This window comes from Lampetra planeri, chromosome 1 (genome assembly GCF_965212315.1).
Source record: "Lampetra planeri chromosome 1, kcLamPlan1.2.h2, whole genome shotgun sequence".
In the NCBI taxonomy this organism is placed as follows: Eukaryota; Metazoa; Chordata; class Hyperoartia; order Petromyzontiformes; family Petromyzontidae; genus Lampetra; species Lampetra planeri.
This window is the reverse complement of record NC_136107.1, coordinates 27,852,602-27,876,901: the sequence shown is the minus strand read 5'-3', so window position 1 is coordinate 27,876,901 and position 24,300 is coordinate 27,852,602. Positions and strand designations below refer to the sequence as shown.

Here is a 24,300-nt window from a genome sequence, read left to right as displayed (position 1 = left end):
TCTATAAGTGGTGATTGTTCACGAGTATCTAATAGTGTTCATTGTTCACGAGTATCTATTAGTGGTGATTGTTCACGAGTATCTATTAGTGATGATTGTTCACGAGTATTTACTAATGTTGATTGTTCACGAGTGTCTATTAGTGGTGATTGTTCTCGAGTATCTATTAGTGGTGATTGTTCACGTGTGTCTATTAGTGGTGATTGTTCACGAGTATCTATTAGTGGTGATTGTTCACGAGTATCTAATAGTGGTGATTGTTCACGAGTATCTATTAGTGGTGATTGTTCACGAGTATCTATAAGTGGTGATTGTTCACGAGTATCTAATAGTGGTGATTGTTCACGAGTATCTAATAGTGTTCATTGTTCACGAGTATCTATTAGTGGTGATTGTTCACAAGTATCTATTAGTGATGATTGTTCACGAGTATCTAATAGTGTTTATTGTTCACGAGTATCTATTAGTGGTGATTGTTCACGAGTATCTATTAGTGGTGATTGTTCACGAGTGTCTATTAATGGTGATTGTTCACGAGTATCTATTAGTGGTGATTGTTCACGAGTATCTATTAGTGATGATTGTTCACGAGTATCTAATAGTGTTTATTGTTCACGAGTATCTATTAGTGGTGATTGTTCACGAGTATCTATTAGTGATGATTGTTCACAAGTATTTACTAATGTTGATTGTTCACGAGTATCTATTAGTGGTGATTGTTCACGAGTATCTATTAGTGGTGATTGTTCACGAGTGTCTATTAGTGGTGATTGTTCACGAGTATATATTAGTGGTGATTGTTCACGAGTATCTATTAGTGGTGATTGTTCACGAGTATCTAATAGTGGTGATTGTTCACGAGTATCTATTAGTGGTGATTGTTCACGAGTATCTAATAGTGTTTATTGTTCACGAGTATCTATTAGTGGTGATTGTTCACGAGTATCTATTAGTGATGATTGTTCACGAGTATCTAATAGTGTTCATTGTTCACGAGTATCTATTAGTGGTGATTGTTCACGAGTATCTATTAGTGGTGATTGTTCACGAGTGTCTATTAGTGGTGATTGTTCACGAGTATCTATTAGTGATGATTGTTCACGAGTATTTATAAGTGGTGATTGTTCACGAGTATCTAATAGTGGTGATTGTTCACGAGTATCTATTAGTGGTGATTGTTCACGAGTATCTATAAGTGGTGATTGTTCACGAGTATCTAATAGTGTTCATTGTTCACGAGTATCTATTAGTGGTGATTGTTCACGAGTATCTATTAGTGATGATTGTTCACGAGTATTTACTAATGTTGATTGTTCACGAGTATCTATTAGTGGTGATTGTTCACGAGTATCTATTAGTGGTGATTGTTCACGTGTGTCTATTAGTGGTGATTGTTCACGAGTTTCTAATAGTGGTGATTGTTCACGAGTATCTATTAGTGGTGATTGTTCACGAGTATCTATAAGTGGTGATTGTTCACGAGTATCTAATAGTGGTGATTGTTCACGAGTATCTAATAGTGTTCATTGTTCACGAGTATCTATTAGTGGTGATTGTTCACGAGTATCTATTAGTGGTGATTGTTCACGAGTATCTATTAGTGGTGATTGTTCACGAGTATCTAATAGTGTTTATTGTTCACGAGTATCTATTAGTGGTGATTGTTCACGAGTATCTATTAGTGGTGATTGTTCACGAGTGTCTATTAGTGGTGATTGTTCACGAGTATCTATTAGTGGTGATTGTTCACGAGTATCTATTAGTGATGATTGTTCACGAGTATCTAATAGTTTTCATTGTTCAGGAGTATCTATTAGTGGTGATTGTTCAGGAGTATCTATTAGTGATGATTGTTCACGAGTATCTAATAGTGGTGATTGTTCACGAGTATCTAATAGTGTTCATTGTTCACGAGTATCTATTAGTGGTGATTGTTCACGAGTATCTATTAGTGGTGATTGTTCACGAGTATCTATTAGTGGTGATTGTTCACGAGTATCTAATAGTGTTTATTGTTCACGAGTATCTATTAGTGGTGATTGTTCACGAGTATCTATTAGTGGTGATTGTTCACGAGTGTCTATTAGTGGTGATTGTTCACGAGTATCTATTAGTGGTGATTGTTCACGAGTATCTATTAGTGATGATTGTTCACGAGTATCTAATAGTTTTCATTGTTCAGGAGTATCTATTAGTGGTGATTGTTCAGGAGTATCTATTAGTGATGATTGTTCACGAGTATCTAATAGTGGTGATTGTTCACGAGTATCTATTAGTGGTGATTGTTCACAAGTATTTATTAGTGGTGATTGTTCACGAGTATCTATTAGTGATGATTGTTCTTGAGTATCTATTAGTGATGAGTGTTCACGAGTCTCTATTAGTGATGATTGTTCACGAGTATCTATTAGTGGTGATTGTTCACGAGTATCCATATGTGATGATTTTTCACGAGTATCTAATAGTGTTCATTGTTCAGGAGTATCTATTAGTGGTGATTGTTCACGAGTATCTATTAGTGGTGATTGTTCACGAGTATCTAATAGTGGTGATTGTTCACGAGTATCTATTAGTGGTGATTGTTCACGAGTATCTAATAGTGTTTATTGTTCACGAGTATCTATTAGTGGTGATTGTTCACGAGTATCTATTAGTGATGATTGTTCACAAGTATTTACTAATGTTGATTGTTCACGAGTATCTATTAGTGGTGATTGTTCACGAGTATCTATTAGTGGTGATTGTTCACGAGTGTCTATTAGTGGTGATTGTTCACGAGTATCTATTAGTGATGATTGTTCACGAGTATTTATTAGTGGTGATTGTTCACGAGTATCTAATAGTGGTGATTGTTCACGAGTATCTATTAGTGGTGATTATTCACGAGTATCTATAAGTGGTGATTGTTCACGAGTATCTAATAGTGTTCATTGTTCACGAGTATCTATTAGTGGTGATTGTTCACGAGTATCTAATAGTGTTTATTGTTCACGAGTATCTATTAGTGTTGATTGTTCACGAGTATCTAATAGTGTTTATTGTTCACGAGTATCTATTAGTGGTGATTGTTCACGAGTATCTATTAGTGATGAGTGTTCACGAGTATCTATTAGTGCTGATTGTTCACGAGTATATATTAGTGGTGATTGTTCACGAGTATCTATTAGTGGTGATTGTTCACGAGTATCTATTAGTGGTGATTGTTCACGAGTATCTATTAGTGGTGATTGTTCACGAGTATCTAATAGTGTTTATTGTTCACGAGTATCTATTAGTGGTGATTGTTCACGAGTATCTATTAGTGATGATTGTTCACGAGTATCTAATAGTGTTCATTGTTCACGAGTATCTATTAGTGGTGATTGTTCACGAGTATCTATTAGTGGTGATTGTTCACGAGTGTCTATTAGTGGTGATTGTTCACGAGTATCTATTAGTGATGATTGTTCACGAGTATTTATAAGTGGTGATTGTTCACGAGTATCTAATAGTGGTGATTGTTCACGAGTATCTGTTAGTGGTGATTGTTCACGAGTATCTATAAGTGGTGATTGTTCACGAGTATCTAATAGTGTTCATTGTTCACGAGTATCTAATAGTGGTGATTGTTCACGAGTATCTATTAGTGATGATTGTTCACGAGTATTTACTAATGTTGATTGTTCACGAGTGTCTATTAGTGGTGATTGTTCTCGAGTATCTATTAGTGGTGATTGTTCACGTGTGTCTATTAGTGGTGATTGTTCACGAGTATCTATTAGTGGTGATTGTTCACGAGTATCTAATAGTGGTGATTGTTCACGAGTATCTATTAGTGGTGATTGTTCACGAGTATCTATAAGTGGTGATTGTTCACGAGTATCTAATAGTGGTGATTGTTCACGAGTATCTAATAGTGTTCATTGTTCACGAGTATCTATTAGTGGTGATTGTTCACAAGTATCTATTAGTGATGATTGTTCACGAGTATCTAATAGTGTTTATTGTTCACGAGTATCTATTAGTGGTGATTGTTCACGAGTATCTATTAGTGGTGATTGTTCACGAGTGTCTATTAATGGTGATTGTTCACGAGTATCTATTAGTGGTGATTGTTCACGAGTATCTATTAGTGATGATTGTTCACGAGTATCTAATAGTGTTTATTGTTCACGAGTATCTATTAGTGGTGATTGTTCACGAGTATCTATTAGTGATGATTGTTCACAAGTATTTACTAATGTTGATTGTTCACGAGTATCTATTAGTGGTGATTGTTCACGAGTATCTATTAGTGGTGATTGTTCACGAGTGTCTATTAGTGGTGATTGTTCACGAGTATATATTAGTGGTGATTGTTCACGAGTATCTATTAGTGGTGATTGTTCACGAGTATCTAATAGTGGTGATTGTTCACGAGTATCTATTAGTGGTGATTGTTCACGAGTATCTAATAGTGTTTATTGTTCACGAGTATCTATTAGTGGTGATTGTTCACGAGTATCTATTAGTGATGATTGTTCACGAGTATCTAATAGTGTTCATTGTTCACGAGTATCTATTAGTGGTGATTGTTCACGAGTATCTATTAGTGGTGATTGTTCACGAGTGTCTATTAGTGGTGATTGTTCACGAGTATCTATTAGTGATGATTGTTCACGAGTATTTATAAGTGGTGATTGTTCACGAGTATCTAATAGTGGTGATTGTTCACGAGTATCTATTAGTGGTGATTGTTCACGAGTATCTATAAGTGGTGATTGTTCACGAGTATCTAATAGTGTTCATTGTTCACGAGTATCTATTAGTGGTGATTGTTCACGAGTATCTATTAGTGATGATTGTTCACGAGTATTTACTAATGTTGATTGTTCACGAGTATCTATTAGTGGTGATTGTTCACGAGTATCTATTAGTGGTGATTGTTCACGTGTGTCTATTAGTGGTGATTGTTCACGAGTATCTAATAGTGGTGATTGTTCACGAGTATCTATTAGTGGTGATTGTTCACGAGTATCTATAAGTGGTGATTGTTCACGAGTATCTAATAGTGGTGATTGTTCACGAGTATCTAATAGTGTTCATTGTTCACGAGTATCTATTAGTGGTGATTGTTCACGAGTATCTATTAGTGGTGATTGTTCACGAGTATCTATTAGTGGTGATTGTTCACGAGTATCTAATAGTGTTCATTGTTCACGAGTATCTATTAGTGGTGATTGTTCACGAGTATCTATTAGTGATGATTGTTCACGAGTATCTAATAGTGTTCATTGTTCACGAGTATCTATTAGTGGTGATTGTTCACGAGTATCTATTAGTGGTGATTGTTCACGAGTGTCTATTAGTGGTGATTGTTCACGAGTATCTATTAGTGATGATTGTTCACGAGTATTTATAAGTGGTGATTGTTCACGAGTATCTAATAGTGGTGATTGTTCACGAGTATCTGTTAGTGGTGATTGTTCACGAGTATCTATAAGTGGTGATTGTTCACGAGTATCTAATAGTGTTCATTGTTCACGAGTATCTATTAGTGGTGATTGTTCACGAGTATCTATTAGTGATGATTGTTCACGAGTATTTACTAATGTTGATTGTTCACGAGTGTCTATTAGTGGTGATTGTTCTCGAGTATCTATTAGTGGTGATTGTTCACGTGTGTCTATTAGTGGTGATTGTTCACGAGTATCTATTAGTGGTGATTGTTCACGAGTATCTAATAGTGGTGATTGTTCACGAGTATCTATTAATGGTGATTGTTCACGAGTATCTATAAGTGGTGATTGTTCACGAGTATCTAATAGTGGTGATTGTTCACGAGTATCTAATAGTGTTCATTGTTCACGAGTATCTATTAGTGGTGATTGTTCACAAGTATCTATTAGTGATGATTGTTCACGAGTATCTAATAGTGTTTATTGTTCACGAGTATCTATTAGTGGTGATTGTTCACGAGTATCTATTAGTGGTGATTGTTCACGAGTGTCTATTAATGGTGATTGTTCACGAGTATCTATTAGTGGTGATTGTTCACGAGTATCTATTAGTGATGATTGTTCACGAGTATCTAATAGTGTTTATTGTTCACGAGTATCTATTAGTGGTGATTGTTCACGAGTATCTATTAGTGATGATTGTTCACAAGTATTTACTAATGTTGATTGTTCACGAGTATCTATTAGTGGTGATTGTTCACGAGTATCTATTAGTGGTGATTGTTCACGAGTGTCTATTAGTGGTGATTGTTCACGAGTATATATTAGTGGTGATTGTTCACGAGTATCTATTAGTGGTGATTGTTCACGAGTATCTAATAGTGGTGATTGTTCACGAGTATCTATTAGTGGTGATTGTTCACGAGTATCTAATAGTGTTTATTGTTCACGAGTATCTATTAGTGGTGATTGTTCACGAGTATCTATTAGTGATGATTGTTCACGAGTATCTAATAGTGTTCATTGTTCACGAGTATCTATTAGTGGTGATTGTTCACGAGTATCTATTAGTGGTGATTGTTCACGAGTGTCTATTAGTGGTGATTGTTCACGAGTATCTATTAGTGATGATTGTTCACGAGTATTTATAAGTGGTGATTGTTCACGAGTATCTAATAGTGGTGATTGTTCACGAGTATCTATTAGTGGTGATTGTTCACGAGTATCTATAAGTGGTGATTGTTCACGAGTATCTAATAGTGTTCATTGTTCACGAGTATCTATTAGTGGTGATTGTTCACGAGTATCTATTAGTGATGATTGTTCACGAGTATTTACTAATGTTGATTGTTCACGAGTATCTATTAGTGGTGATTGTTCACGAGTATCTATTAGTGGTGATTGTTCACGTGTGTCTATTAGTGGTGATTGTTCACGAGTATCTAATAGTGGTGATTGTTCACGAGTATCTATTAGTGGTGATTGTTCACGAGTATCTATAAGTGGTGATTGTTCACGAGTATCTAATAGTGGTGATTGTTCACGATTATCTAATAGTGTTCATTGTTCACGAGTATCTATTAGTGGTGATTGTTCACGAGTATCTATTAGTGGTGATTGTTCACGAGTATCTATTAGTGGTGATTGTTCACGAGTATCTAATAGTGTTTATTGTTCACGAGTATCTATTAGTGGTGATTGTTCACGAGTATCTATTAGTGGTGATTGTTCACGAGTGTCTATTAGTGGTGATTGTTCACGAGTATCTATTAGTGGTGATTGTTCACGAGTATCTATTAGTGATGATTGTTCACGAGTATCTAATAGTTTTCATTGTTCAGGAGTATCTATTAGTGGTGATTGTTCAGGAGTATCTATTAGTGATGATTGTTCACGAGTATCTAATAGTGGTGATTGTTCACGAGTATCTATTAGTGGTGATTGTTCATGAGTATCTATTAGTGGTGATTGTTCACGAGTATCTATTAGTGGTGATTGTTCACGAGTATCTATTAGTGATGATTGTTCACGAGTATCTATTAGTGGTGATTGTTCACGAGTATCTATTAGTGGTGATTTTTCACGAGTATCAGTGGTGATTGTTCACGAGTATCTATTAGTGGTGTTTGTTCACGAGTATCTATTAGTGATGATTGTTCACGAGTATCTAATAGTGTTCATTGTTCACGAGTATCTATTAGTGGTGATTGTTCACGAGTATCTATTAGTGATAAGTGTTCACGAGTATCTATTAGTGGTGATTGTTCACGAGTATCTATTAATGATGATTGTTCACGAGTATCTATTAGTGATGATTGTTCACAAGTATCTAATAGTGTTCATTGTTCAGGAGTATCTATTAGTGGTGATTGTTCACAAGTATCTATTAGTGGTGATTGTTCACGAGTATCTATTAGTGATGATTGTTCACGAGTATCTAATAGTGGTGATTGTTCACGGGTATCTATTAGTGGTGATTGTTCACGAGTATCTATTAGTGGTGATTGTTCACGAGTATCTAATAGTGTTCATTGTTCACGAGTATCTAATAGTGTTCATTGTTCACGAGTATCTAATAGTGGTGATTGTTCACGAGTATCTATTAGTGGTGATTGTTCACGAGTATCTATCGGTGGTGATTGTTCACGAGTATCTAATAGTGGTGATTGTTCACGAGTATCTATTAGTGATGAGTGTTCACGAGTATCTATTAGTGGTGATTGTTCACGAGTATCTGTTAGTGATGATTGTTCACGAGTATCTATTAGTGATGAGTGTTCACGAGTATCTATTAGTGATGATTGTTCACGAGTATCTATTAGTGGTGAATGTTCACGAGTATCTATTAGTGGTGATTGTTCACGAGTATCTATTAGTGATGATTGTTCACGAGTATCTAATAGTGTTCATTGTTCACGAGTATCTATTAGTGGTGATTGTTCACGAGTATCTATTAGTGATGATTGTTCACGAGTATCTAATAGTTTTCATTGTTCAGGAGTATCTATTAGTGGTGATTGTTCAGGAGTATCTATTAGTGATGATTGTTCACGAGTATCTAATAGTGGTGATTGTTCACGAGTATCTATTAGTGGTGATTGTTCACAAGTATTTATTAGTGGTGATTGTTCACGAGTATCTATTAGTGATGATTGTTCACGAGTATCTATTAGTGGTGATTGTTCATGAGTATCTATTAGTGGTGATTGTTCACGAGTATCTATTAGTGTTGATTGTTCACGAGTATCTATTAGTGATGATTGTTCACGAGTATCTATTAGTGGTGATTGTTCACGAGTATCTATTAGTGGTGATTTTTCACGAGTATCTATTAGTGATGATTGTTCACGAGTATCTAATAGTGGTGATTGTTCACGGGTATCTATTAGTGGTGATTGTTCACGAGTATCTATTAGTGGTGATTGTTCACGAGTATCTAATAGTGTTCATTGTTCACGAGTATCTAATAGTGTTCATTGTTCACGAGTATCTAATAGTGGTGATTGTTCACGAGTATCTATTAGTGGTGATTGTTCACGAGTATCTATCGGTGGTGATTGTTCACGAGTATCTAATAGTGGTGATTGTTCACGAGTATCTATTAGTGATGAGTGTTCACGAGTATCTATTAGTGGTGATTGTTCACGAGTATCTGTTAGTGATGATTGTTCACGAGTATCTATTAGTGATGAGTGTTCACGAGTATCTATTAGTGATGATTGTTCACGAGTATCTATTAGTGGTGAATGTTCACGAGTATCTATTAGTGGTGATTGTTCACGAGTATCTATTAGTGATGATTGTTCACGAGTATCTAATAGTGTTCATTGTTCACGAGTATCTATTAGTGGTGATTGTTCACGAGTATCTATTAGTGATGATTGTTCACGAGTATCTAATAGTTTTCATTGTTCAGGAGTATCTATTAGTGGTGATTGTTCAGGAGTATCTATTAGTGATGATTGTTCACGAGTATCTAATAGTGGTGATTGTTCACGAGTATCTATTAGTGGTGATTGTTCACAAGTATTTATTAGTGGTGATTGTTCACGAGTATCTATTAGTGATGATTGTTCACGAGTATCTATTAGTGGTGATTGTTCATGAGTATCTATTAGTGGTGATTGTTCACGAGTATCTATTAGTGTTGATTGTTCACGAGTATCTATTAGTGATGATTGTTCACGAGTATCTATTAGTGGTGATTGTTCACGAGTATCTATTAGTGGTGATTTTTCACGAGTATCTATTAGTGATGATTGTTCACGAGTATATAATAGTGGTGATTGTTCATGAGTATCTATTAGTGATGATTGTTCACGAGTATCTATTAGTGATGATTGTTCACGAGTATCTATTAGTGGTGATTGTTCACGAGTATCTATTAATGATGATTGTTCACGAGTATCTATTAGTGGTGATTGTTCACGAGTATCTATTAGTGATGAGTGTTCACGAGTCTCTATTAGTGATGATTGTTCACGAGTATCTATTAGTGGTGATTGTTCACGAGTATCTATTAGTGATGATTGTTCACGAGTATCTAATAGTGGTGATTGTTCACGAGTTTCTATTAGTGGTGATTGTTCACGAGTATCTAATAGTGGTGATTGTTCACGAGTATCTATTAGTGGTGATTGTTCACAAGTATTTATTAGTGGTGATTGTTCACGAGTATCTATTAGTGATGATTGTTCACGAGTATCTATTAGTGGTGATTGTTCATGAGTATCTATTAGTGGTGATTGTTCACGAGTATCTATTAGTGGTGATTGTTCACGAGTATCTATTAGTGATGATTGTTCACGAGTATCAGTGGTGATTGTTCACGAGTATCTATTAGTGGTGATTTTTCACGAGTATCTATTAGTGATGATTGTTCACGAGTATATAATAGTGGTGATTGTTCATGAGTATCTATTAGTGATGATTGTTCATGAGTATCTATTAGTGGTGTTTGTTCACGAGTATCTATTAGTGATGATTGTTCCCGAGTATCTAATAGTGTTCATTGTTCACGAGTATCTATTAGTGGTGATTGTTCACGAGTATCTATTAGTGATAAGTGTTCACGAGTATCTAATAGTGGTGATTGTTCACGAGTATCTATTAGTGATGATTGTTCACGAGTATCTATTAGTGGTGATTGTTCACGAGTATCTATTAATGATGATTGTTCACGAGTATCTATTAGTGATGATTGTTCACAAGTATCTAATAGTGTTCATTGTTCAGGAGTATCTATTAGTGGTGATTGTTCACAAGTATCTATTAGTGGTGATTGTTCACGAGTATCTATTAGTGATGATTGTTCACGAGTATCTAATAGTGGTGATTGTTCACGGGTATCTATTAGTGGTGATTGTTCACGAGTATCTATTAGTGGTGATTGTTCACGAGTATCTAATAGTGTTCATTGTTCACGAGTATCTAATAGTGTTCATTGTTCACTAGTATCTAATAGTGGTGATTGTTCACGAGTATCTATTAGTGGTAATTGTTCACGAGTATCTATCGGTGGTGATTGTTCACGAGTATCTAATAGTGGTGATTGTTCACGAGTATCTATTAGTGATGAGTGTTCACGAGTATCTATTAGTGGTGATTGTTCACGAGTATCTGTTAGTGATGATTGTTCACGAGTATCTATTAGTGATGAGTGTTCACGAGTATCTATTAGTGATGATTGTTCACGAGTATCTATTAGTGGTGAATGTTCACGAGTATCTATTAGTGGTGATTGTTCACGAGTATCTATTAGTGATGATTGTTCACGAGTATCTAATAGTGTTCATTGTTCACGAGTATCTATTAGTGGTGATTGTTCACGAGTATCTATTAGTGATGATTGTTCACGAGTATCTAATAGTGTTCATTGTTCACGAGTATCTATTAGTGGTGATTGTTCACGAGTATCTATTAGTGATGAGTGTTCACGAGTATCTAATAGTGGTGATTGTTCACGAGTATCTATTAGTGATGATTGTTCACGAGTATCTATTAGTGGTGATTGTTCACGAGTATCTATTAATGATGATTGTTCACGAGTATCTATTAGTGGTGATTGTTCACGAGTATCTATTAGTGATGAGTGTTCACGAGTCTCTATTAGTGATGATTGTTCACGAGTATCTATTAGTGGTGATTGTTCCCGAGTATCCATATGTGATGATTGTTCACGAGTATCTAATAGTGTTCATTGTTCAGGAGTATCTATTAGTGGTGATTGTTCACGAGTATCTATTAGTGGTGATTGTTCACGAGTATCTAATAGTGGTGATTGTTCACGAGTATCTATTAGTGGTGATTGTTCACGAGTATCTAATAGTGTTTATTGTTCACGAGTATCTATTAGTGGTGATTGTTCACGAGTATCTATTAGTGATGATTGTTCACAAGTATTTACTAATGTTGATTGTTCACGAGTATCTATTAGTGGTGATTGTTCACGAGTATCTATTAGTGGTGATTGTTCACGAGTGTCTATTAGTGGTGATTGTTCACGAGTATCTATTAGTGATGATTGTTCACGATTATTTATTAGTGGTGATTGTTCACGAGTATCTAATAGTGGTGATTGTTCACGAGTATCTATTAGTAGTGATTATTCACGAGTATCTATAAGTGGTGATTGTTCACGAGTATCTAATAGTGGTCATTGTTCACGAGTATCTATTAGTGGTGATTGTTCACGAGTATCTAATAGTGTTTATTGTTCACGAGTATCTATTAGTGTTGATTGTTCACGAGTATCTAATAGTGTTTATTGTTCACGAGTATCTATTAGTGGTGATTGTTCACGAGTATCTATTAGTGATGATTGTTCACGAGTATTTACTAATGTTGATTGTTCACGAGTATCTATTAGTGGTGATTGTTCACGAGTATCTATTAGTGGTGATTGTTCACGTGTGTCTATTAGTGGTGATTGTTCACGAGTATCTATTAGTGGTGATTGTTCACGAGTATCTAATAGTGGTGATTGTTCACGAGTATCAATTAGTGGTGATTGTTCACGAGTATCTAATAGTGGTGATTGTTCACGAGTATCTAATAGTGGTGATTGTTCACGAGTATCTAATAGTGTTCATTGTTCACGAGTATCTATTAGTGGTGATTGTTCACGAGTATCTATTAGTGGTGATTGTTCACGAGTATCTATTAGTGGTGATTGTTCACGAGTATCTATTAGTGGTGATTGTTCACGAGTATCTAATAGTGTTTATTGTTCACGAGTATCTATTAGTGGTGATTGTTCACGAGTATCTATTAGTGATGATTGTTCACGAGTATTTACTAATGTTGATTGTTCACGAGTATCTATTAGTGGTGATTGTTCACGAGTATCTATTAGTGGTGATTGTTTACGAGTATCTATTAGTGGTGATTGTTCACGAGTATCTAATAGTGTTCATTGTTCACGAGTATCTAATAGTGTTCATTGTTCAGGAGTATCTATTAGTTGTGATTGTTCAGGAGTATCTATTAGTGATGATTGTTCACGAGTATCTATTAGTGGTGATTGTTCACGAGTATTTATTAGTGGTGATTGTTCACGAGTATCTATTAGTGATTATTGTTCACGAGTATCTATTAGTGGTGATTGTTCACGAGTATCTATTAGTGGTGATTGTTCACGAGTATCTATTAGTGGTGATTGTTCACGAGTATCTATTAGTGGTGATTGTTCACGAGTATCTATTAGTGGTGATTGTTCACGAATATCTATTAGTGGTGATTTTTCACGAGTATCTATTAGTGATGATTGTTCACGAGTATATAATAGTGGTGATTGTTCATGAGTATCTGTTAGTGATGATTGTTCATGAGTATCTATTAGTGGTGTTTGTTCACGAGTATCTATTAGTGATGATTGTTCACGAGTATCTAATAGTGTTCATTGTTCACGAGTATCTATTAGTGGTGATTGTTCACGAGTATCTATTAGTGATGAGTGTTCACGAGTATCTAATAGTGGTGATTGTTCACGAGTATCTATTAGTGATGATTGTTCACGAGTATCTATTAGTGGTGATTGTTCACGAGTATCTATTAATGATGATTGTTCACGAGTATCTATTAGTGGTGATTGTTCACGAGTATCTATTAGTGATGAGTGTTCACGAGTCTCTATTAGTGATGGTTGTTCACGAGTATCTATTAGTGGTGATTGTTCACGAGTATCTATAAGTGATGATTGTTCACAAGTATCTAATAGTGTTCATTGTTCAGGAGTATCTATTAATGGTGATTATTTACAAGTATCTATTAGTGGTGATTGTTCACGAGTATCTATTAGTGATGATTGTTCACGAGTATCTAATAGTGGTGATTGTTCACGAGTATATATTAGTGGTGATTGTTCACGAGTATCTATTAGTGGTGATTGTTCACGAGTATCTAATAGTGTTCATTGTTCACGAGTATCTAATAGTGTTCATTGTTCACGAGTATCTAATTGTGGTGATTGTTCACGAGTATCTATTAGTGGTGATTGTTCACGAGTATCTATCGGTGGTGATTGTTCACGAGTATCTAATAGTGGTGATTGTTCACGAGTATCTATCGTTGATGAGTGTTCACGAGTATCTATTAGTGGTGATTGTTCACGAGTATCTGTTAGTGATGGTTGTTCACGAGTATCTATTAGTGATGAGTGTTCACGAGTATCTATTAGTGATGATTGTTCACGAGTATCTATTAGTGGTGATTGTTCACGAGTATCTCTTAGTGGTGATTGTTCACGAGTATCTATTAGTGATGATTGTTCACGAGTATCTAATAGTGTTCATTGTTCACGAATATCTATTAGTGGTGATTGTTCACGAGTATCTATTAGTGATGATTGTTCACGAGTATCTAATAGTGTTCATTGTTCACGAGTATCTATTAGTGGTGATTGTTCACGAGTATCTATTAGTGATGAGTGTTCACGAGTATCTAATAGTGGTGATTGTTCACGAGTATCTATTAGTGATGATTGTTCACGAGTATCTATTAGTGGTGATTGTTCACGAGTATCTATTAATGATGATTGTTCACGAGTATCTATTAGTGGTGATTGTTCACGAGTCTATTAGTGATGAGTGTTCACGAGTCTCTATTAGTGATGATTGTTCACGAGTATCTATTAGTGGTGATTGTTCACGAGTATCTAATAGTGGTGATTGTTCACGAGTATCTATTAGTGGTGATTGTTCACGAGTATCTATCGGTGGTGATTGTTCACGAGTATCTAATAGTGGTGATTGTTCACGAGTATCTATTAGTGATGAGTGTTCACGAGTATCTATTAGTGGTGATTGTTCACGAGTATCTGTTAGTGATGGTTGTTCACGAGTATCTATTAGTGATGAGTGTTCACGAGTATCTATTAGTGATGATTGTTCACGAGTATCTATTAGTGGTGATTGTTCACGAGTATCTATTAGTGGTGATTGTTCACAAGTATCTATTAGTGATGATTGTTCACGAGTATCTAATAGTGTTCATTGTTCACGAATATCTATTAGTGGTGATTGTTCACGAGTATCTATTAGTGATGATTGTTCACGAGTATCTAATAGTGTTCATTGTTCACGAGTATCTATTAGTGATGATTGTTCACGAGTATCTATTAGTGATGAGTGTTCACGAGTATCTAATAGTGGTGATTGTTGACGAGTATCTATTAGTGATGATTGTTCACGAGTATCTATTAGTGGTGATTGTTCACGAGTATCTATTAATGATGATTGTTCACGAGTATCTATTAGTGGTGATTGTTCACGAGTCTATTAGTGATGAGTGTTCAAGAGTCTCTATTAGTGATGATTGTTCACGAGTATCTATCGGTGGTGATTGTTCACGAGTATCTAATAGTGGTGATTGTTCACGAGTATCTATTAGTGATGAGTGTTCACGAGTATCTATTAGTGATGATTTTTCACGAGTATCTATTAGTGGTGATTGTTCACGAGTATCTATTAGTGATGATTGTTCACGAGTATCTAATAGTGTTCATTGTTCACGAGTATCTATTAGTGGTGATTGTTCATGAGTATCTAATAGTGTTTATTGTTCACGAGTATCTATTAGTGGTGATTGTTCACGAGTATCTATTAGTGGTGATTGTTCACTAGTGTCTATTAGTGGTGATTGTTCACGAGTATCTATTAGTGATGATTGTTCACGAGTATCTATTAGTGGTGATTGTTCACGAGTATATATCAGTGGTGATTGTTCACGAGTATCTAATAGTGTTTATTGTTCACGAGTATCTATTAGTGGTGATTGTTCACGAGTATCTATTAGTGATGATTGTTCACGAGTATTTACTAATGCTGATTGTTCACGAGTATCTATTAGTGGTGATTGTTCACGAGTATCTATTAGTGGTGATTGTTCACGAGTGTCTATTAGTGGTGATTGTTCACGAGTATCTATTAGTGGTGATTGTTCACGAGTATCTATTAGTGATGATTGTTCACGAGTATCTAATAGTGTTCATTGTTCAGGAGTATCTATTAGTGGTGATTGTTCACGAGTATCTATTAGTGATGATTGTTCACGAGTATCTAATAGTGGTGATTGTTCACGAGTATCTATTCGTGGTGATTGTTCACGAGTATCTAATAGTGTTCATTGTTCACGAATATCTATTAGTGGTGATTGTTCACGAGTATCTATTAGTGATGATTGTTCACGAGTATCTAATAGTGTTCATTGTTCACGAGTATCTATTAGTGGTGATTGTTCACGAGTATCTATTAGTGATGAGTGTTCACGAGTATCTAATAGTGGTGATTGTTCACGAGTATCTATTAGTGATGATTGTTCACGAGTATCTATTAGTGGTGATTGTTCACGAGTATCTATTAATGATGATTGTTCACGAGTATCTATTAGTGGTGATTGTTCACGAGTCTATTAGTGATGAGTGTTCAAGAGTCTCTATTAGTGATGATTGTTCACGAGTATCTATCGGTGGTGATTGTTAACGAGTATCTAATAGTGGTGATTGTTCACGAGTATCTATTAGTGATGAGTGTTCACGAGTATCTATTAGTGATGATTTTTCACGAGTATCTATTAGTGGTGATTGTTCACGAGTATCTATTAGTGATGATTGTTCACGAGTATCTAATAGTGTTCATTGTTCACGAGTATCTATTAGTGGTGATTGTTCATGAGTATCTAATAGTGTTTATTGTTCACGAGTATCTATTAGTGGTGATTGTTCACGAGTATCTATTAGTGGTGATTGTTCACTAGTGTCTATTAGTGGTGATTGTTCACGAGTATCTATTAGTGATGATTGTTCACGAGTATCTATTAGTGGTGATTGTTCACGAGTATATATCAGTGGTGATTGTTCACGAGTATCTAATAGTGTTTATTGTTCACGAGTATCTATTAGTGGTGATTGTTCACGAGTATCTATTAGTGATGATTGTTCACGAGTATTTACTAATGCTGATTGTTCACGAGTATCTATTAGTGGTGATTGTTCACGAGTATCTATTAGTGGTGATTGTTCACGAGTGTCTATTAGTGGTGATTGTTCACGAGTATCTATTAGTGGTGATTGTTCACGAGTATCTATTAGTGATGATTGTTCACGAGTATCTAATAGTGTTCATTGTTCAGGAGTATCTATTAGTGGTGATTGTTCACGAGTATCTATTAGTGATGAGTGTTCACGAGTATCTAATAGTGGTGATTGTTCACGAGTATCTATTCGTGGTGATTGTTCACGAGTATTTATTAGTGGTGATTGTTCACGAGTATTTATTAGTGATGATTGTTCACGAGTATCTATTAGTGGTGATTGTTCACGAGTATCTATTAGTGATGATTGTTCACGAGTATTTACTAATGCTGATTGTTCACGAGTATCTATTAGTGGTGATTGTTCACGAGTATCTATTAGTGGTGATTGTTCACGAGTGTCTATTAGTGGTGATTGTTCACGAGTATCTATTAGTGGTGATTGTTCACGAGTATCTATTAGTGATGATTGTTCACGAGTATCTAATAGTGTTCATTGTTCAGGAGTATCTATTAGTGGTGATTGTTCACGAGTATCTATTAGTGATGATTGTTCACGAGTATCTAATAGTGGTGATTGTTCACGAGTATCTATTCGTGGTGATTGTTCACGAGTATTTATTAGTGGTGATTGTTCACGAGTATTTATTAGTGATGATTGTTCACGAGTATCTAATAGTGATGATTGTTCACGAGTATCTATTAGTGGTGATTTTTCACGAGTATCTGTTAGTGATGATTCTTCACGAGTATATAATAGTGGTGATTGTTCATGGGTATCTATTAGTGATGATTGTTCATGAGTATCTATTAGTGGTGTTTGTTCACGAGTATCTATTAGTGATGATTGTTCACGAGTATCGAATAGTGTTCATTGTTCACGAGTATCTATTAGTGGTGATTGTTCACGAGTATCTATTAGTGATGAGTGTTCACGAGTATCTAATAGTGGTGATTGTTCACGAGTATCTATTAGTGATGATTGTTCACGAGTATCTATTAGTGGTGATTGTTCACGAGTATCTATTAATGATGATTGTTCACGAGTATCTATTAGTGGTGATTGTTCACGAGTATCTAATAGTGTTCATTGTTCACGAGTATCTATTAGTGGTGATTGTTCATGAGTATCTAATAGTGTTTATTGTTCACGAGTATCTATTAGTGGTGATTGTTCACGAGTATCTATTAGTGGTGATTGTTCACTAGTGTCTATTAGTGGTGATTGTTCACGAGTATCTATTAGTGATGATTGTTCACGAGTATCTATTAGTGGTGATTGTTCACGAGTATATATCAGTGGTGATTGTTCACGAGTATCTAATAGTGTTTATTGTTCACGAGTATCTATTAGTGGTGATTGTTCACGAGTATCTATTAGTGATGATTGTTCACGAGTATTTACTAATGCTGATTGTTCACGAGTATCTATTAGTGGTGATTGTTCACGAGTATCTATTAGTGGTGATTGTTCACGAGTGTCTATTAGTGGTGATTGTTCACGAGTATCTATTAGTGGTGATTGTTCACGAGTATCTATTAGTGATGATTGTTCACGAGTATCTAATAGTGTTCATTGTTCAGGAGTATCTATTAGTGGTGATTGTTCACGAGTATCTATTAGTGATGATTGTTCACGAGTATCTAATAGTGGTGATTGTTCACGAGTATCTATTTGTGGTGATTGTTCACGAGTATTTATTAGTGGTGATTGTTCACGAGTATTTATTAGTGATGATTGTTCACGAGTATCTATTAGTGGTGATTGTTCACGAGTATCTATTAGTGATGATTGTTCACGAGTATTTACTAATGCTGATTGTTCACGAGTATCTATTAGTGGTGATTGTTCACGAGTATCTATTAGTGGTGATTGTTCACGAGTGTCTATTAGTGGTGATTGTTCACGAGTATCTATTAGTGGTGATTGTTCACTAGTGTCTATTAGTGGTGATTGTTCACGAGTATCTATTAGTGATGATTGTTCACGAGTATCTATTAGTGGTGATTGTTCACGAGTATATATCAGTGGTGATTGTTCACGAGTATCTAATAGTGTTTATTGTTCACGAGTATCTATTAGTGGTGATTGTTCACGAGTATCTATTAGTGATGATTGTTCACGAGTATTTACTAATGCTGATTGTTCACGAGTATCTATTAGTGGTGATTGTTCACGAGTATCTATTAGTGGTGATTGTTCACGAGTGTCTATTAGTGGTGATTGTTCACGAGTATCTATTAGTGGTGATTGTTCACGAGTATCTATTAGTGATGATTGTTCACGAGTATCTAATAGTGTTCATTGTTCAGGAGTATCTATTAGTGGTGATTGTTCACGAGTATCTATTAGTGATGATTGTTCACGAGTATCTAATAGTGGTGATTGTTCACGAGTATCTATTCGTGGTGATTGTTCACGAGTATTTATTAGTGGTGATTGTTCACGAGTATTTATTAGTGATGATTGTTCACGAGTATCTATTAGTGGTGATTGTTCACGAGTATCTATTAGTGATGATTGTTCACGAGTATTTACTAATGCTGATTGTTCACGAGTATCTATTAGTGGTGATTGTTCACGAGTATCTATTAGTGGTGATTGTTCACGAGTGTCTATTAGTGGTGATTGTTCACGAGTATCTATTAGTGGTGATTGTTCACGAGTATCTATTAGTGATGATTGTTCACGAGTATCTAATAGTGTTCATTGTTCAGGAGTATCTATTAGTGGTGATTGTTCACGAGTATCTATTAGTCATGATTGTTCACGAGTATCTAATAGTGGTGATTGTTCACGAGTATCTATTCGTGGTGATTGTTCACGAGTATTTATTAGTGGTGATTGTTCACGAGTATTTATTAGTGATGATTGTTCACGAGTATCTAATAGTGATGATTGTTCACGAGTATCTATTAGTGGTGATTTTTCACGAGTATCTGTTAGTGATGATTCTTCACGAGTATATAATAGTGGTGATTGTTCATGGGTATCTATTAGTGATGATTGTTCATGAGTATCTATTAGTGGTGTTTGTTCACGAGTATCTATTAGTGATGATTGTTCACGAGTATCGAATAGTGTTCATTGTTCACGAGTATCTATTAGTGGTGATTGTTCACGAGTATCTATTAGTGATGAGTGTTCACGAGTATCTAATAGTGGTGATTGTTCACGAGTATCTATTAGTGATGATTGTTCACGAGTATCTATTAGTGGTGATTGTTCACGAGTATCTATTAATGATGATTGTTCACGAGTATCTATTAGTGGTGATTGTTCACGAGTATCTAATAGTGATCATTGTTCACGAGTATCTATTAGTGGTGATTGTTCATGAGTATCTAATAGTGTTTATTGTTCACGAGTATCTATTAGTGGTGATTGTTCACGAGTATCTATTAGTGGTGATTGTTCACTAGTGTCTATTAGTGGTGATTGTTCACGAGTATCTATTAGTGATGATTGTTCACGAGTATCTATTAGTGGTGATTGTTCACGAGTATATATCAGTGGTGATTGTTCACGAGTATCTAATAGTGTTTATTGTTCACGAGTATCTATTAGTGGTGATTGTTCACGAGTATCTATTAGTGATGATTGTTCACGAGTATTTACTAATGCTGATTGTTCACGAGTATCTATTAGTGGTGATTGTTCACGAGTATCTATTAGTGGTGATTGTTCACGAGTGTCTATTAGTGGTGATTGTTCACGAGTATCTATTAGTGGTGATTGTTCACGAGTATCTATTAGTGATGATTGTTCACGAGTATCTAATAGTGTTCATTGTTCAGGAGTATCTATTAGTGGTGATTGTTCACGAGTATCTATTAGTGATGATTGTTCACGAGTATCTAATAGTGGTGATTGTTCACGAGTATCTATTCGTGGTGATTGTTCACGAGTATTTATTAGTGGTGATTGTTCACGAGTATTTATTAGTGATGATTGTTCACGAGTATCTATTAGTGGTGATTGTTCACGAGTATCTATTAGTGATGATTGTTCACGAGTATTTACTAATGCTGATTGTTCACGAGTATCTATTAGTGGTGATTGTTCACGAGTATCTATTAGTGGTGATTGTTCACGAGTGTCTATTAGTGGTGATTGTTCACGAGTATCTATTAGTGGTGATTGTTCACGAGTATCTATTAGTGATGATTGTTCACGAGTATCTAATAGTGTTCATTGTTCAGGAGTATCTATTAGTGGTGATTGTTCACGAGTATCTATTAGTGATGATTGTTCACGAGTATCTAATAGTGGTGATTGTTCACGAGTATCTATTCGTGGTGATTGTTCACGAGTATTTATTAGTGGTGATTGTTCACGAGTATTTATTAGTGATGATTGTTCACGAGTATCTAATAGTGATGATTGTTCACGAGTATCTATTAGTGGTGATTTTTCACGAGTATCTGTTAGTGATGATTCTTCACGAGTATATAATAGTGGTGATTGTTCATGGTTATCTATTAGTGATGATTGTTCATGAGTATCTATTAGTGGTGTTTGTTCACGAGTATCTATTAGTGATGATTGTTCACGAGTATCGAATAGTGTTCATTGTTCACGAGTATCTATTAGTGGTGATTGTTCACGAGTATCTATTAGTGATGAGTGTTCACGAGTATCTAATAGTGGTGATTGTTCACGAGTATCTATTAGTGATGATTGTTCACGAGTATCTATTAGTGGTGATTGTTCACGAGTATCTATTAATGATGATTGTTCACGAGTATCTATTAGTGGTGATTGTTCACGAGTATCTATTAGTGATGAGTGTTCACGAGTCTCTATTAGTGATGATTGTTCACGAGTATCTATTAGTGGTGATTGTTCACGAGTATCTATAAGTGATGATTGTTCACGAGTATCTAATAGTGTTCATTGTTCAGGAGTATCTATTAGTGGTGATTGTTCACGAGTATCTATTAGTGGTGATTGTTCACGAGTATCTATTAGTGATGATTGTTCACGAGTATCTAATAGTGGTGATTGTTCACGAGTATCTATTAGTGGTGATTGTTCACGAGTATCTATTAGTGGTGATTGTTCACGAGTATCTAATAGTGTTCATTGTTCACGAGTATCTAATAGTGTTCATTGTTCACGAATATCTAATAGTGGTGATTGTTCACGAGTATCTATTGGTGGTGATTGTTCACGAGTATCTATTAGTGGTGATTGTTCACGAGTATCTATCGGTGGTGATTGTTCACGAGTATCTAATAGTGGTGATTGTTCACGAGTATCTATTAGTGATGAGTGTTCACGAGTATCTATTAGTGGTGATTGTTCACGAGTATCTGTTAGTGATGATTGTTCATGAGTATCTATTAGTGATGAGTGTTCACGAGTATCTATTAGTGATGATTGTTCACGAGTATCTATTAGTGGTGATTGTTCACGAGTATCTATTAGTGATGATTGTTCACGAGTATCTAATAGTGTTCATTGTTCACGAGTATCTATTAGTGGTGATTGTTCACGAGTATCTATTAGTGGTGATTGTTCACGAGTATCTATTAGTGGTGATTGTTCACTAGTGTCTATTAGTGGTGATTGTTCACGAGTATCTATTAGTGATGATTGTTCACGAGTATCTATTAGTGGTGATTGTTCACGAGTATCTATTAGTGATGATTGTTCACGAGTATCTATTAGTGGTGATTGTTCACGAGTGTCTATTAGTGGTGATTGTTCACGAGTATCTATTAGTGATGATTGTTCACGAGTATCTATTAGTGGTGATTGTTCACGAGTATCTATTAGTGATGATTGTTCACGAGTATCTAATAGTGGTGATTGCTCATGAGTATCTATTAGTGGTGATTGTTCACGAGTATCTATCGGTGGTTATTGTTCACGAGTATCTATCGGTGGTGATTGTTCACGAGTATCTAATAGTGGTGATTGTTCACGAGTATCTATTAGTGGTGATTGTTCACGAGTATCTATTAGTGATGATTGTTCACGAGTATCTCATAGTGGTGATTGTTCACGAGTATCTATTAGTGGTGATTGTTCACGAGTATCTATCGGTGGTGATTGTTCACGAGTGTCTATCAGTGGTGATTGTTCACGAGTATCTAATAGTGGTGATTGTTCACAAGTATCTATTAGTGGTGATTGTTCACGAGTGTCTATTAGTGGTGATTGTTCACGCGTATCTGTTAGTGATGATTGTTCACGAGTATCTATTAGTGGTGATTGTTCACGAGTATCTAATAGTGGTGATTGTTCACGAGTATCCATTAATGATGATTGTTCACGAGTATCTATTAGTGGTGATTGTTCACGAGTATCTATTAGTGATGAGTGTTCACGAGTCTCTATTAGTGATGATTCTTCACGAGTATCTATTAGTGGTGATTGTTCACGAGTATCTATAAGTGATGATTGTTCACGAGTATCTAATAGTGTTCATTGTTCAGGAGTATCTATTAGTGGTGATTGTTCACGAGTATCTATTAGTGGTGATTGTTCACGAGTATCTATTAGTGATGATTGTTCACGAGTATCTAATAGTGGTGATTGTTCACGAGTATCTATTAGTGGTGATTGTTCATTAGTATCTATTAGTGGTGATTGTTCACGAGTATCTAATAGTGTTCATTGTTCACGAGTATCTAATAGTGGTGATTGTTCATGAGTATCTATTAGTGGTGATTGTTCACGAGTATCTATTAGTGGTGATTGTTCACGAGTATCTATCGGTGGTGATTGTTCACGAGTATCTAATAGTGGTGATTGTTCACGAGTATCTATTAGTGATGAGTGTTCACGAGTATCTATTAGTGGTGATTGTTCACGAGTATCTGTTAGTGATGATTGTTCACGAGTATCTATTAGTGATGAGTGTTCACGAGTATCTATTAGTGATGATTGTTCACGAGTATCTATTAGTGGTGATTGTTCACGAGTATCTATTAGTGATGATTGTTCACGAGTATCTAATAGTGTTCATTGTTCACGAGTATCTATTAGTGGTGATTGTTCACGAGTATCTATTAGTGGTGATTGTTCATAAGTATCTAATAGTGTTTATTGTTCACGAGTATCTATTAGTGGTGATTGTTCACGAGTATCTATTAGTGGTGATTGTTCACTAGTGTCTATTAGTGGTGATTGTTCACGAGTATCTATTAGTGATGATTGTTCACGAGTATCTATTAGTGGTGATTGTTCACGAGTATCTATTAGTGATGATTGTTCACGAGTATCTATTAGTGGTGATTGTTCACGAGTGTCTATTAGTGGTGATTGTTCACGAGTATCTATTAGTGATGATTGTTCACGAGTATCTATTAGTGGTGATTGTTCACGAGTATCTATTAGTGATGA

The 24,300-nt window shown here is 35.4% G+C and overlaps 1 protein-coding gene across 7 annotated transcripts in view; it reads left to right on the top strand.

Annotated features, from left to right (window-relative positions):
• LOC144720878 (uncharacterized) overlaps positions 1 to 24,300 on the top strand; it is a 213,370-nt gene that overhangs the window by 39,515 nt on the left and 149,555 nt on the right. The gene's annotated exons all lie outside the window — the stretch shown is intronic.